A 14375-nucleotide genomic window follows, 5' to 3' on the forward strand; every position below is an offset into this window, starting at 1 on the left:
TATTTGTGTATCAAACAAAAACGAAATGGCTCGCTTTCTAATTTTTTTTTATAAACAGCTTTATTTACCAGTTTAAGGTAACTATTGTCAGAAGGTGGGATTTGTATTAGGATGGTGTATCTCGCTTATAAAAGCCTTATTATGATTTGCTTACAGACGAAGCATTGAATATTTTCAAACAAAACATAATTACTGCCGCAAAAGATAACTCCATTCAATTTGTAATTTTAGTCCAATAGCTGAAACGTAATAAGTTTAATCCAATTAAAATCTCTTTGCGAGATTATTCTAAAGACTTCTTTAATTCTGAACCAGATCGTGTATGATTTCTCGAAAAGTGAAGACAAATCAAGGCAAGACTTGAGTTGAATTGCAACTAACCCCTAAAATTCACCTTCTTTTGTTAAATAAACCCTAACTCACACTCTTGACTGAGGCATGATCTTAAACAATAATTAACAGATTTTATTTGAAATCAGTTTGGGTGTAACAAAATCACCTTAAATAACATGACCTGCGCCTCTTTAGTCTCAGTTTACCAAATCGCTGTCATTGATGTCAGATCGTTTAGCCACGATTTTATGTTCACTCTATAATCCATTGACGGATGTCGCATTGAGAAAAGTTTAGCCGAAATTTTTGCAAGTTCGTAATCCTTCTAAATCTTTCCTAATTCTTTATTTTTTTAGTTTAGTCTTTGGTTGCGTTAGTAAATTATTGTTTTGAGATCTTTTTGAGTTACCTTGGACCTTGCAGACGCTGTCGTGAAAGTTGCCTAATACTGCAACAGGTTAATTAAATGTCTGGAAACAGCACGGCTGCACACGGTACCCTTTGAAGCGATAATTAGCCCCTTGTGACCTGAATTAACCCATCATTTCCTCACAATGCCAAACTACGCCAACAATTTTTCTTAAGTTTTAAAACGTTGATTTCATCTTGCGAAAAACTAGCACCACTACATCCGAGTATAACTCAAGAGCTTTCATTTGAATGGTCACACTTAAAAACTTTATCAACAGGTTTGAATGCTAAAAATAGTGCATGACTTTATGATGATAACATGTATGGGAGCAGACATGTTTTGTTTTTATCGCACTGCATAGGACAGAAAAATCATGCACCAGAAGGCATGCTGATACCGATAATATTAACCTCAAAGGAAGTTTTTTTAAAAAAAACGTCTAGGCCGGTAGTCTCGGGCGTTTTTTTTTTTTTTTTTTCTGGAAGTCTCTGTAGTCTGTGCCGAAAGTAGTCAGTGATCCATACTTGGTAGCTATTGGTGAGTACACTGAGGATTGTATCAAACTAAGCTCAACCTCGGTTAGGGTCGGATTGAAATCAGGTCCTTGTTTAGAAAGTATTGGTCAAATATTAAATACGCGACGAGAAATTTAACACAACCTAGCAATGTCTGTATTCCTGCCAGGAATCTTAGTGCACAACATGGAACTGAATGACTGACCTAAAACAAGAGACTATTGCCTAAAAGAGGCACTTCGTCGACTCTTCAACTGAAATATGAAGTAGTTGAGAACAACTGTCAGTGGGAGAGATTTAACTTTTCCATTCGCAAATCGAGAATTACTTAAACCTAGGCCATGGCCCACGTTGATTAACATGAAACCGTGGCTACGAATTTCTATATGACGTCTTTTAGGGGAATTACCACAAACATAAACGGCCATAGGATAGTTGTTAATAAGAATAGGGTCATTTTATTTGTTTTACTAAAACGAAATTTTCAGAATGAAGTGATCAAAAACAGAGATGCCGTCTAGTGACAGCTCCTAACGGACAAACTTCGGCCTCACTTTTTAGCGTGATTATGTAACCTGCATACCATCGAATCTAAATACTACACAACTACCTTACAATAATGACGTCGAAAATGATATTTGATATGTGGGGCTAATAACAATAACCTATGTTCGATATATCAAAATTCTTACATGGCTACGGGTTTTTTTTCCAAAATTGTAAATTTTCTATGATTCTTTTGGCTGGTAATTAACTATGCTGGGGCCGTTTATGTCTGATCACTAAACGAGATGTCCTCCTCCTACTTGGGTTTTCTTTCTTGTACTAAGTTAGAAATTATTTTGTTTTCGTTTCACTGCAGAGTAATTAGACAATAGAAGAGTTTACCCTCTACCAAATGATCAAACAGCCATGGAATTCTAAACGCTCGACGTTATGTATAAAACAATTAATACACTGAAATATTAGACCCAGCCTTAATTTTTGTCGTTTTTATAAAGCCGCCCAACCACAAATCATGGTGAAGACAACCTACATCCGTATACAGATCCGCAAATGCAAATTTGAAGTTTGTACTTCGGTCCCCCTAAATGCTGCTTTGTATAAGCAATGTGTGGCATCAGTCTTCTTGCGCGAAAACTTTTATGTCAGGGAACGAAATTAAATTTTGTCGAGAAATGTACAAGGTCACACGACAGCGGGCCAAGATAGTAGACTTTTGAACCAAAATTCTAAACTATTAGGAGCAATAATGAAGTCAATATGGCTTGATAGCAGTTTTTAAAATGTAGCAGTTTAAAAACGTTGTCAGTGTTAGGGTGATAACAAGCTCATAAATCAAATGATAAGTAAAGTACGGCTAAATTCTGTGATCAAAATTCGCTGCGTTCACAAAACAAGTGACGTCAGGAAAAACTAATCGATAACGTAAGCTTCCGCTAAACAGATTACAACAAAATAACCGCAGTATCGCACATTTTTTCCTTTGAAAACAACAATTATATTTACCTTCCCTCCCCACTCCCTCTGCGTATTTCAATGGTCACTAACTTCTTTGTATAATCGTCGCAAAGGTGTCTAGCTTGCTCTCAGTCCTCATGGCCGAGGGGATTTTGGAAGGTGGCATCTGTGATATGTACCGTTGCAGTTATGTCCTATGTAGCAGACATGTCCTCTGACGTAATGTGATATACGGAGCCAATCATATCATGCGTTCTATCTAATAACACGCAGAATAAGACTGGTAACTAAACTCCGTTGCAGTTCGGTCTTCGAGCAAAATTGATTTTTGGAGGGGTAGCGTTCGGAAGCAGTATTTGACTTTGTATGTCTTTACTCTGAACCAGAGTGACTCTGAACGTAAATATGCAGCGACTATTTGCAAGAATGGCATTTACCTCACAAGATTTCTATCGGAAATTGACCGCTTAGTGTATTTTCAGTTTCAAATTCAACATGAAAGTTCGATCGAAGATTTAAACAGTGGTTGCTCTCCGGTTTGCGAACTGCGTGTTCCCGGCCAGCCAATATTAAACTCCGCGCTTTGATTATCCTCAAATTATTCAGATCGTTTAATGATATTACAGAGGTAAAACAAAATTTCTGAGAAGCAGTGTAACCAATTTTAGTTTCGGTGCTGTAAAACTACCACTCAATCTGTGCAGTATTTCTCTATTCCCAATCTTGTCACTCACACGAAATCCGGTTCGCGAAAGCCCTCTTCTCAGTATAAGTTTGTTGAGGCTGACTGAACCTTTTTGGGTAAGCCGTCTCCTGTAGCATCGAACATTTATTACAGAAATTTTCTTGTCGAGTAGATATTTATGGCCGGAGTGCTTTCTAACTGTTCCTAGTTCGCTTTGCTTTACAAAACAGCAGTAGTAGTCAAAAAACCAGAGAGCACTTTGTGGCCTATTGAAAACACCACAGAGCGCTTTGTGGCCTACTCAAAACACCACAGAGCGCTTTGTGGCCTATTCAAAACACCACAAAGCGCTATGTGGTGTTTTATTTTGGGATTTAACATTGAAAACTGGATGGCTCGTTGACTCGCAAATATCTCACAGCTGTTTTCTGAAATAATTTGGTTTTTCCAATTTTTCACACCACAAAGCGCTTTGTGGCCTATTCAAAACACCGCAAAGCGCTTTGTGGCCTATTCAAAACACCACAAAGCGCTTTGTGGCCTATTCAAAACACCACAAAGCGCTTTGTGGCCTATTCAATGCACCACAAAGCGCTTTGTGGTCGTCATCGTAATCATAGCGATTCTGTCAGTGGAAATTATACTATGTGGACAAAACTGGCAGAGGGGCTCTCTTATTTTGACAGGGAGGTTGGCAAGATTTTCGCACCACCCCTTACATTAATTATGCATGCAATTTTTTGACTGACTCGTTCTTTTCACGATTGCTGTTTGAGTATAATGTGATAGTTTGAGATAGTTGCATACATAATTAATGTATGGCGCTGTACGGAAACCGTACCTGGAGGTTAGCCGAGTCCTCTTAAAGAAACCTCTGAAAGGAACCAATAGATTTTCGCAAACGTGCTGAGCAAGGTTATGTTGAACACTATTTCAGTTTTTGTTTTTAGAAAGAAATATCACCGAACCTCCGATATAAGACTTGATACCCTTAAAAGTACTCGTTATGGTTATCAGAGAGAGCACTGACTGCTAATGAGATTTGCATTCCTGGGATCGGCTGGAACTAGCTACGACGGGTACGTGTTATTAACCGGGAGAGACGATGAAATGAAAGCAGAAGGTTGAAAATTAGGAATTCAGTGATACCTCAACCTATCACTTGTTTCGGTTAGAGAATCTTAGAGGGATTTATTATGTTCACTGATTTATAGCTCTATTGTTAGTCCTCGTTTGTAGGCACACCCCTCAGGAATTTACCATTGAACATGGAATGAAACTTAAGTCGGATACTGATATGGGTATTTCTTTTTTTAACAAGTCTGGATCTCGCCGTAACATTACAAGGCGAAGAACTCGACAAATGTTTTACCAACACGGACCTCATACTAGTTCAATAACATAATTCAGTTATGACAAAGAAGATTACAAATCTTTTTTTATTTATTTATGGCTAGACTGGAATTTATACAACTGGTGTTTTCATGAGCAGGTATAATTACCATTATCACTATCAACTGGAATCTTATAGATCTTTCTACACACGGGCGAACCAAAACAATCTGACTTGTGACCTTGAATTAATTGGCTTGAATTATCTGCAATGCTCACGTATGATACAAACCGTTGCTTTATCCAAACATTTTCGAAAATTATATTTTAGGGCATGTTTTTAGCCTGTGTTGTAAAACCACTATAATCTTTAGATTTGTATTGTTACAAAGGCAAAGTAACCAAAGTTAGAATTAGTTTGAGAAATTCTATTTTTGACAGATAAATGCCTTTTGGACATACTAATATAATACTTATCATTGCATTTACAGTGGTGCACTTCTAACACAGACCACTAAACTAATTTTTTTTCATCGTTTTTTGACATGTTTTCAACAACTTTCCTATGACTTCCATTCAAATCTGGCAAATCCAAATTATGAAAAGAAATGTGAAAGGTGGAGTTGTCGACTGATCAACAGGTTACATGATGCTTGATATTTTCACCATTCATGCATTTTGATTAGCTTATTTAAACCAAGGAAGGTGGACACAGTTAGTCAGGCACGACTGTGGCTGGGTTCTTATTACAAAGATGAAAAGTTCTGTCACTCTTTTGTCCCTTAAATCTAGATCCAACAAACTAGTCACAGTGATTTGTGGTTCATTTAGTAAAAAAAAAGTAATGACATATTTTCTTCAGCCTTTGAGCTTGGGCTAATTTGAATAAGCTGTTGTAAATGTAGAACAATCAAAACAATTTCAGACTCATCCTCTATTTACTTAATTATTACTTATTAATACATCTGTTAAGGAAATCCTGATAAAAATTTAAAAAATCTACGAAATAAATACTGATTTTATCACTGTCACTATACTCATCCTCTATTAACTTTCTGTAGAGGTGTTCATCATCGTCTTGTTCTTCTTGTTCCTCTTGTCCTTCTTCTTCTTTGTCTTCTTCTAACTCCCCCTCCTCCTCATCGATCATATCATCTAATGCCTCCAGGTATGGTTTGGCCAGGCTATTAAAAATATGGAGATGGATTTACTTCATTAATAGACACAACAATATTGTGGAAAACTGAAACTTTCTGTGAAGGGGCCTGTTACGGCTATTTCGTGTTTTCTTTGTGTCCTTTTTTGTTCCGTATGTTAATGTATTTTTTCACATTCTGCATGCTTTTTTTCTCGCGTCGTATGTAAATTTCGTTGCGTATATATTTGGTTATCCTTTCATGTTCGTTTAGTGCTAGTTTATCGTCCGGTACACTTGTATCTTCTTGGTTCCCTGAACCCCGTTGCCAGCATTTTGGTAAGCCATTTAGTTTATCGTCTGTTTGTGTTTTCCTCTTAGTTTTCTGCCGTCTTCAGTTAGTTATTTGTAGTAATTCGTTTCATGTTTATCTTTAGAAATTTACCTTCCTCCTACGGAAAGTGAAATAAATTTGCTGGACTAATTGAAACTCGCTTTAAGTTGTGTCTGAAGTCGGCCCTTTGCCTCTTCAGGGCCCATTTCTTGAAACTTCCTGGCTATTCAAGGGCTTGTCAACTTACAAGGACCGTTTCCAGGCTGCTGTTTTGGGCCCAAAGCACCAAACTACCTAATGAAACTGAAATCAGTTTTTAAAAAGAGCATTGGAATTACAATCTAAAGTAAAACAGTATTATTATAATTCAAATTATGAATATTCATACTGTATTTTGAAAGTGGAAGTTTTTTCACGAGGAATGTGAACGCCTTAAAGAGATCTTTTCCCGACTGTGCTATCCTGACGACCTTGTGCAGTCAATCATTCGCAGATTTATTGAATCAAAAGTGTCCGAGGATTCACATACTCGAGTGGCTGATAAAAGAGAAGCCCCAGTCAGAATCGTGTTGCCCTACAAGGACCAGAAATCTGCAAACGTAGTACGTAAACAGCTGGCTGACCTCAGTCGGAAGATCAACGCAGATATTAACCCAGTTTACACAAGTAGAAAGATCAAGGATGAAATTAAGGTCAGGGAAGACAAGCAGCCTCTTGTTAGTCAACAATGCGTGGTGTATTCATTTCAGTGTGGCCTGTGTGATGCAGGCTATGTCGGTTACACGTGCCGACACCTACACCAACGAATTGAAGAACACAAAGGATCGGCAATCGGAAACCACCTCAGAGAGCAGCACGATATGGAGCCAGAAGACATCGCACAGAGTTTTCGAATCTTAAGAAAGTGTCAGAACAAATTTGTCTACCTTATTTTTGAAATGTTTTTTTTTTTATCAAAGAACTGAAACCAATGCTAAACAAACAGTGTGATTCAATTCGCGCTCAATTATTTGTTTAGAGCAATTCTTGCTAAAATTATTTTATTTTTCCATTGTATATTTTTAACACTTTTTCACATATTTTATCACATCTTAGCGTTCGCCACATTTTTATCTATTATAAGTTGTTTTTAACATATTTATGGCTATATGCTATTGTAGAAAATTTACTCACTTGAAAATGACCTCGTAGAGGTCGAAACGTCGTGACTTTTTAGCGCTAGTTTTTATTTCAAAATCGATTTCTAAGAAACTACTTATTAACATACTGTATCTCTATACCTAACTAAGAAAACCAGTTTTTGATTAATATGATGCAAATGGACTTCTCTATAAACTCACTTCCTTCAACTTAATGTCTGCTAATTTTTCACGCAAATAGCAAACCACCAGTTGTGATTGCAGTTACCCGTCTCACTCTACATAGCAATTTTCAATTTGGTTTCAAAATTAACTTGCATTTGGGTTTGCATCACTGTGCTCTGTTTTGCATCCTGTACTTTCTTTGTTGCGTTGTTTGTAATATTGTCAATACTCCGGTTCTGGTTTCAGGGCACTTCAATGAAAACTGTTCAGACATCACTTCCTTCCTGCATGAGATGAAGTAATAGCTAAAAGCACATGCCATTTTTGGTCTGGGACATTGATGGGGATTCCTGGACAGGCCCCCAGAGGAGCTCCCATCTGCTTTCAAAATTGCATCATTAGCCTAGCAAAACTAGTGCCAGTCCTAAACCCCACATTAGAATTTAAAATCCTTAAAACTCATAGTCTTGTTGTTATTGGGATAAGATGTTCTAGGTTCCGAGCTACTGTTTCTGAAACACCTCACAAGATTAGAAGCCACAGATTTAGGAAAGCCATTCCCTAACAGAACGTTTTCATCATTGTTCTTTGTTTCTGAATGAGAGAGTCTATTTCACATATACGAGAAGCCTGGTGCAACAAGGCCTAACCCAAGTAATTTTGACAAGTCAACGTACTTGACCAGAAAACAAGACATTCTGTCCAGTGTTTGTGTGATTCCTATAAATGTCAATGGATGTTCTTTTCAGAGAAATGTCCAGGAAATGGATCAAGCCATCTTCAAATTTGTTGACTGTAAAACATGTCAGATTTATTTGGTTTGTCCATCAACAGCATATCTTCAAAATAACGTCCATAAAACTACTCATTTATAAGGCCACTGTCAAGCATTTTAAGAACAATATCATTTTTGAGTTCTGTCATGATAAAAAACAACAACAACAACGGCCTAATGAAGAACCCAACAAAATGCCATCAATTTGGTTGTCGAGTGCTCTCTTAATTAATTTGGTGTTAATCAATTTATTGTCATTAACTCCAAAGAAACCAATCTGAACAACTGTCAGGGCTTGCTGTCAGGGCTTGCAAACTCCAGTTCCTCTTAGAGTGAAAACAAGGTGTTTTCCTTCCATATCTACATGGGAGAGTATCATAATTTATGTGGGTGGTGGTGGTGTATCGAGTTGTGTTTGACAAACCCTTTTCATTTTTTATGTTTCTACATATCGCAATATAAAGGAACCGTTTTTTAACTGTTTAATAGCAAACCACTTTATTTTTAAAAAGTGCCTGTTATTTTTAGTTAAAGTTAATTTGGCTAACAATTCCTTTCTATTTAAATGTATGTTGCTTGAAAACTGTGATCTGGTGGCCCTAGATGCAATTTGAGTTTTTCTGTAATTTTGAAAAGTCAAGCCCCACTGTTTGTTATTAATATTGTATCAAAAGGATAACACCATTCTTATCATGGTTATTCTATTGATTCCATTTCATCATTACTTAAGGTGGTTCTGCAGTTATTGTGGGCACACTACCCCATGTCAAAGTTTGCAACATAAATTTTGGGGCTTTGAAGTGTTGGCTAAGAAATTTTGGGAAATATTTTGTGTTCCACTCGGTGATAATGTTACTTAATTCTATTTACTGGGGAAAATATTTTTATTCTTACTGGTGTTTGACTGGACCCCATTTTTTGGACAACAACACTACCAGTAAAAAAAATTTTGCTGGCATACTTTTACTCAATTTCTGGAACCAGCTTATTCTGACTTAATACAAACCATGCCCAAGTTTTGGGGAAATCATTTGAGCAGAAGTTCAGAAGTATTAACTTAAAGGTCAATGACATGTTAACTCAACTCTAACATTCACTGAAAGTTTCTACAATTGATTCTCATTTCCAAAACAAGCCATGAGCCCAAATTTTGTGAGAAGCTTGCCCCAAAGCTTGCTAAATAAAAGTGGCTAGTCGATTAGTGATCGTGCGAACCATAAAAAGCATTAATCCCTAGTTCTTAAAATACTATAAAATGCTTGATAACCTCACTGAATTTTCAAAGATGCATTTTGCAACAGTATTTGGAAATAACTTTTGTGTCAAAGTCTTTCCACACAAATTGTACGGTACGGCAACATTTTGGCTATAAGTTTTACTGTTGTGACTCAAAAAGAAATGGGGCACTGTTGTCAGGATTGTAAGCTACTCCCCAACTGATCTCTGGTGAGGAAGAGAAGCAGTTTTATTAATCTATGATGACAATTACAAAATAGGCACTACAGGTACACGCTGAGCCATCTTTTTGCCATTCCTTAATATATAGTTAAAAAGACAATTATTAATAATAACAATAATAATAAATAAAAATAGCAATAAAAACAACAACGATGACAACAAAAATAATAACAATAATATTAATGATAATGATGTGCTTCTGGGCATGAATTATGTTTTCATTCATGACAGTTGGTTCATTGTATTTGACCAGTAAAAGTGCTTCACTGGGTCTATTTGTTAGAAAAGTGGAGTCTCATCAAAATGTGTGGGCACAGTTCGTGGATGTTTAAAATCTTGTGAGGGTTGTGCTCTATGACTGATTAATCACCCAATGAATCACTGTTGCAACACCAAAACAAGAAGGCAAGTTTATAAAAAAGTTGAGCATTTCTGCAAGTTGAAATTTTCTTGTGAGTGCTAACGGGCAACAAAAGTCTACCAGGTAGGCAACTAAAAAGACACACGGGGAACCAACGAAAACAGAACTAGTTGCCCTAAGGGCAAATTAGCAAGAAAGTTAGTGTCAAACACTGCATTAATAGCCGTCAAGCTCATTCTAAGAGCTTTGCGGCATCCAAAAGTTTTCTTTACTCTGCCTCCTCGACTCCTCAACCTCTCTTAATTCATTTATGTTTGTTGTGCCCCAAACCATTGCAGGAAAGAAAGTGAGTGCTTTGCAGGCTGTAAGTATACATGTAGAATACAGTAGGGGCAATTGTACATGTATGGTTTACCAGTTTTGTCATTTAAGTCAAGGTTGTCATTTGCTAACACAGAAAGCTCAACTTCCTACAAGCTGTCTTGTTCACAGCTTTTGGGGTTTTAAATAAGAGTCACAACAAAGAATAGAAAAAATATGTGCACTGCGACAAATGCTTGAGTAACTACATATGATATGCAAATATCTTCTGTGTAACATGCAGCAAAAATTGCTTGTATCACTGCCATACATCTATACCTTAACCTATAATATACCACAGAACCTCCCAAACTACCGGTAAGTTGACACTTTTATTTTATATCAATTTTAAAAACAAAATTATTTTGTTCTATTGGGGACAATGGGTTGTTGACTAGTTTAATGGATACACAAGAATAATAAGCTGTGCATTAACGTGGTACTGTAAAATCACTTCTTCCTTAAGATTTTGAAACTCCATCTACTAAACACTCCCTGTGCTAAATTTTAAGCCTTCATAGCAGGGATGAAAAGGAATTAAAAACTAGAAACTGGCTAATTTATCCAGGTGCGAAGAAGATGTGTTTTGAAAAATAGTTGGCCTTCTCTAACACATAATAGTTGGCTTTCTCTAATACATAAAAGTTGGCTTCCTCTAACACATTTGGTTTGCAATGTTCTTCTTAGTATTGCTGGAGTACTTAGTGTACAAGAAAAAACTCATAAGCTAACCAGATATTGAAGTATAATATGAGGACATACGCCCTAAAATTCTTGAGAAAGTGCTGCCATTACAGTTAAGACCCAATTACCTACAGGTAACAAAAAAATGAATTATTTTGGCAAGACACAACTCTAAAAAAGTTATCAATGCATGGCAACTGATGCATATCATGGTAAGGGCTGATGCTCACCATCCCTAGTTCCTTCTCTACTACGACTTTCTTTGGTTTGTGCATGTTTTCCCTCATCCAACCCATGATGATCATCCATTACTGCAAAAACAGAAATTCAAAGCATTATTGTTAAACACAAAATCACACAAATGCAATTATATTTTAAGTTACACTGACTGTTTTAAAATAACATACATGTACAGCCTTGTAGATTAAAAGCTGTTCCTCAGTAAAGGGAAATTTAAAAGAAAACAAAATTCAATCAGAAACAACTGCAAGAGTATGACTATCTTATCAAGACCTAGGTTTTTAAAGTCTATTTCAACTGACAATGAAACCAAAACAGAACAGACTGAATCTCTAGTGGCAAAGTTTAGCTGGTGAGAACTACATCTTATTATATGGCTAGCTCCGCGAGCAGGCGAGATGAATCAAATCCTGCGCTGTGATTGGCTACCCGAGCGGGCAAGATGGAGCTATCTTGCCCGCTTGGGACTACCTGCCGTGTCCCGCAAGAAAAATTTCCCCGAAAACCATATAATAAATCCTTTATTGACCAAGCTTGTTTGTTCAAGATGGCTGGATATTGGCCTCGTTCTTTTTTTGCGAGTTTATGGACCTCAACTCCGTCTCGGTCCATAAACTCGCAAAAAATGAACTTGGCCAATATCCAGCCATCTTGACCTCACACTTGGTCAATAACCCATATATATTTACCAAGAGATAAAAGACATCCTTGAGAATAAAAATACAAGTAGATAAACAAACCGTTTTCTCCTTCTTTAATTGTTTTTACATCAAAAGAACAAAAAGACCCCAAGTATCCAAAAACATGAATAAATTCTCCAGAAGATAACAAGAATGGCAATGTTCCTCACACAAGAGCTGGCACAAAGAGATAATGGCAATGCCACCTAATGAAGACATGACAAGGTATTGGCATGTATCCCTATTTAAACAATAGAGAGTTTCTGTCGAGGAACTATCGGTTGATAGTTGCCCTATGGAAATTTGATGTTCTTAAAACAAATATGCTAGTCTTAAGAACATCAAATTTCCAAGGGACAACTATCAACCGATAGTTCCGAGACATAAACACTCTATTGTCTTTATCGTTCACCACTAAATTTTCTTCTGCGTGCCAGTTCAAAATTCATATTGAATTATTTTCAACTTTTTTAGATGAAAGCCATGGAAGGTTGTTGAAGCCAAATGTAAAATTTGAAAAAGAAAACAGACAAAAACCCACTTAATATATTTCAATTGTTTACTTTCTGTAAGCCCGCTTCTTTACAGAAACATTTACACGGACGAGTACTATCCATCCGGGTATTTTCCTCAGACAGGCACTATGGGCTGATAGCGTCTCTCCACGGATGAACACTATTGCGTCACGTGATCAATTTAAACCAATAAGAATTGCAGAAAATTCAGTGGTGAACTATAATATGTACTAATTGGACCAGCCGCATAGAAAAGGAAACCTAGGCAAGCACTTCTTGAAGCAGCCTCACATGATGACTATACACACTGCGTGTCTACAAAACACTGCTTCGTAACAAACAGCTTAAAGGTAGCAAGTCAACAACAGAGGAAAAGAAGAACAGAAGGACAAACAACCCTGACCTTAACTGGTGATTCCTTAGCACTATATTGCGAACGCTTCAAGCGCAGAATTTTACACTTATTCAATAGCATCAAAAACAAAATCATTACTCATGGATTGTATGTCACTTGGATTATTTTCGATTCTTTTGCATAAGTTGTTTATTATGTTGTTCCTTATGCTCAAAAATTCATGTATGCCTATCAAAGTTCATCAAAAAACTGTACCTTCCAGCCACCGCAAAATGTAATGCGGAGTGATAAAATAAATGAATAGTACTATTTAAAAGACCTGGCAAAATAGGGTAAGACTGGTACATCATATCTCTTTTGCAAGCATGGTGACCTATTTTAATTTATTTTTAGAGACTGTGCTTGGTAGGAAACATTCAGGGAAATGTATTGTGCATTTGTTTTCATGATTGTGCCCAGGAGATTACTTTTAAGTTTACTTTAACATCGGTAGAAATCATTCCCAATACTGATAGAAGCAAAGAAATACCAGACAAAATAAAGGCTCGAAAGTTCAAACTGTCACAAGAATGGTAAACTCGATTTCTTGACATCCTGAACTAAACTCAAATTTCTTGAACTGTAACCAATTTTAATCCTTGCAATCCTGCACATTATTTCGAAACTACTGTTTTTGCTTTGCTCTATAGCATTTTTATCCAACTAAGCTGTATATTTGGTGGCATTTGGCGATACAAGGTGGTAATAAGCTGAATGAAAATTTGCTCTGTCTGCACGACAGCGCTTCTTTATGCCCGTGACGGAGGCAGATCTTAATTGCAAAATTCAAAACACAACAGTGTGGACTATACAAACTAGTGCCAGCTTAGTTCGTGCCGCTTGAAAGCAACACGATCAACAAAACTTAGATTGCTGATGAACATGTCGAAATGGCTTCGTAGACTTGAGCCATATAAATTGCTCACTCCATTTCTACAAACAACATAATACAATACACTACACTTCACAAAGCTTCTTACCAACAATATTAGGCTTCAAAGGCAGCTGTAAATGTGTTTCGGAACATGTAGAAAGATCCGGCAAAACACCCTCACGATAAAAGTCACAATCGATAGGTTTCGAGCTTTCAACTGGCAAACACCGTCCCGTCCCCTAGTAAAATAATCTCAGAGGACACGATCACAACGCATTTTCATTGGAAGAAACAACAACGCATACAATTGGTCAAAAGGTGTTAGACATGTCTGCTACGCAGGACGAAAGTGCAACGCTACAGTGATAAACGCGCCGGAAATCTTCTACAGGACTCGTTCCCAGTCTCTATTCAGCTGTTACTCAAAGCCGACAAAAGACTGGGCGTGAAATGATGTCATTGCGAAGCTGAGGGTATGCTGAGAAGGATTATTTAAAACACTATATGTTTTAAGACTAAAAAC

The 14375-nt window shown here is 36.9% G+C and overlaps 1 long non-coding RNA gene across 2 annotated transcripts; it reads right to left on the reverse strand.

The window, feature by feature from the left end:
• Window positions 1–4831: 4831 nt before the first annotated feature.
• On the reverse strand, window positions 4832–14176 carry LOC149114473 (uncharacterized). Of its 2 annotated transcripts, XR_016206478.1 has the most exons (4): window positions 13959–14170; window positions 11380–11460; window positions 6319–6510; window positions 4832–5922 (listed from the first exon to the last, which is right to left on the reverse strand). It is a non-coding gene; the product is annotated as an uncharacterized LOC149114473 (long non-coding RNA). The 2 variants fall into 2 exon arrangements; XR_016206477.1 differs by lacking the exon at window positions 6319–6510 and having other exon boundaries at window positions 13959–14176.
• Window positions 14177–14375: the final 199 nt, after the last annotated feature.

This window comes from Orbicella faveolata, unplaced genomic scaffold (genome assembly GCF_042242905.1).
Source record: "Orbicella faveolata isolate gen_17 unplaced genomic scaffold, um_ofav_v1 contig_14, whole genome shotgun sequence".
Lineage (NCBI taxonomy): Eukaryota > Metazoa > Cnidaria > Anthozoa > Scleractinia > Merulinidae > Orbicella > Orbicella faveolata.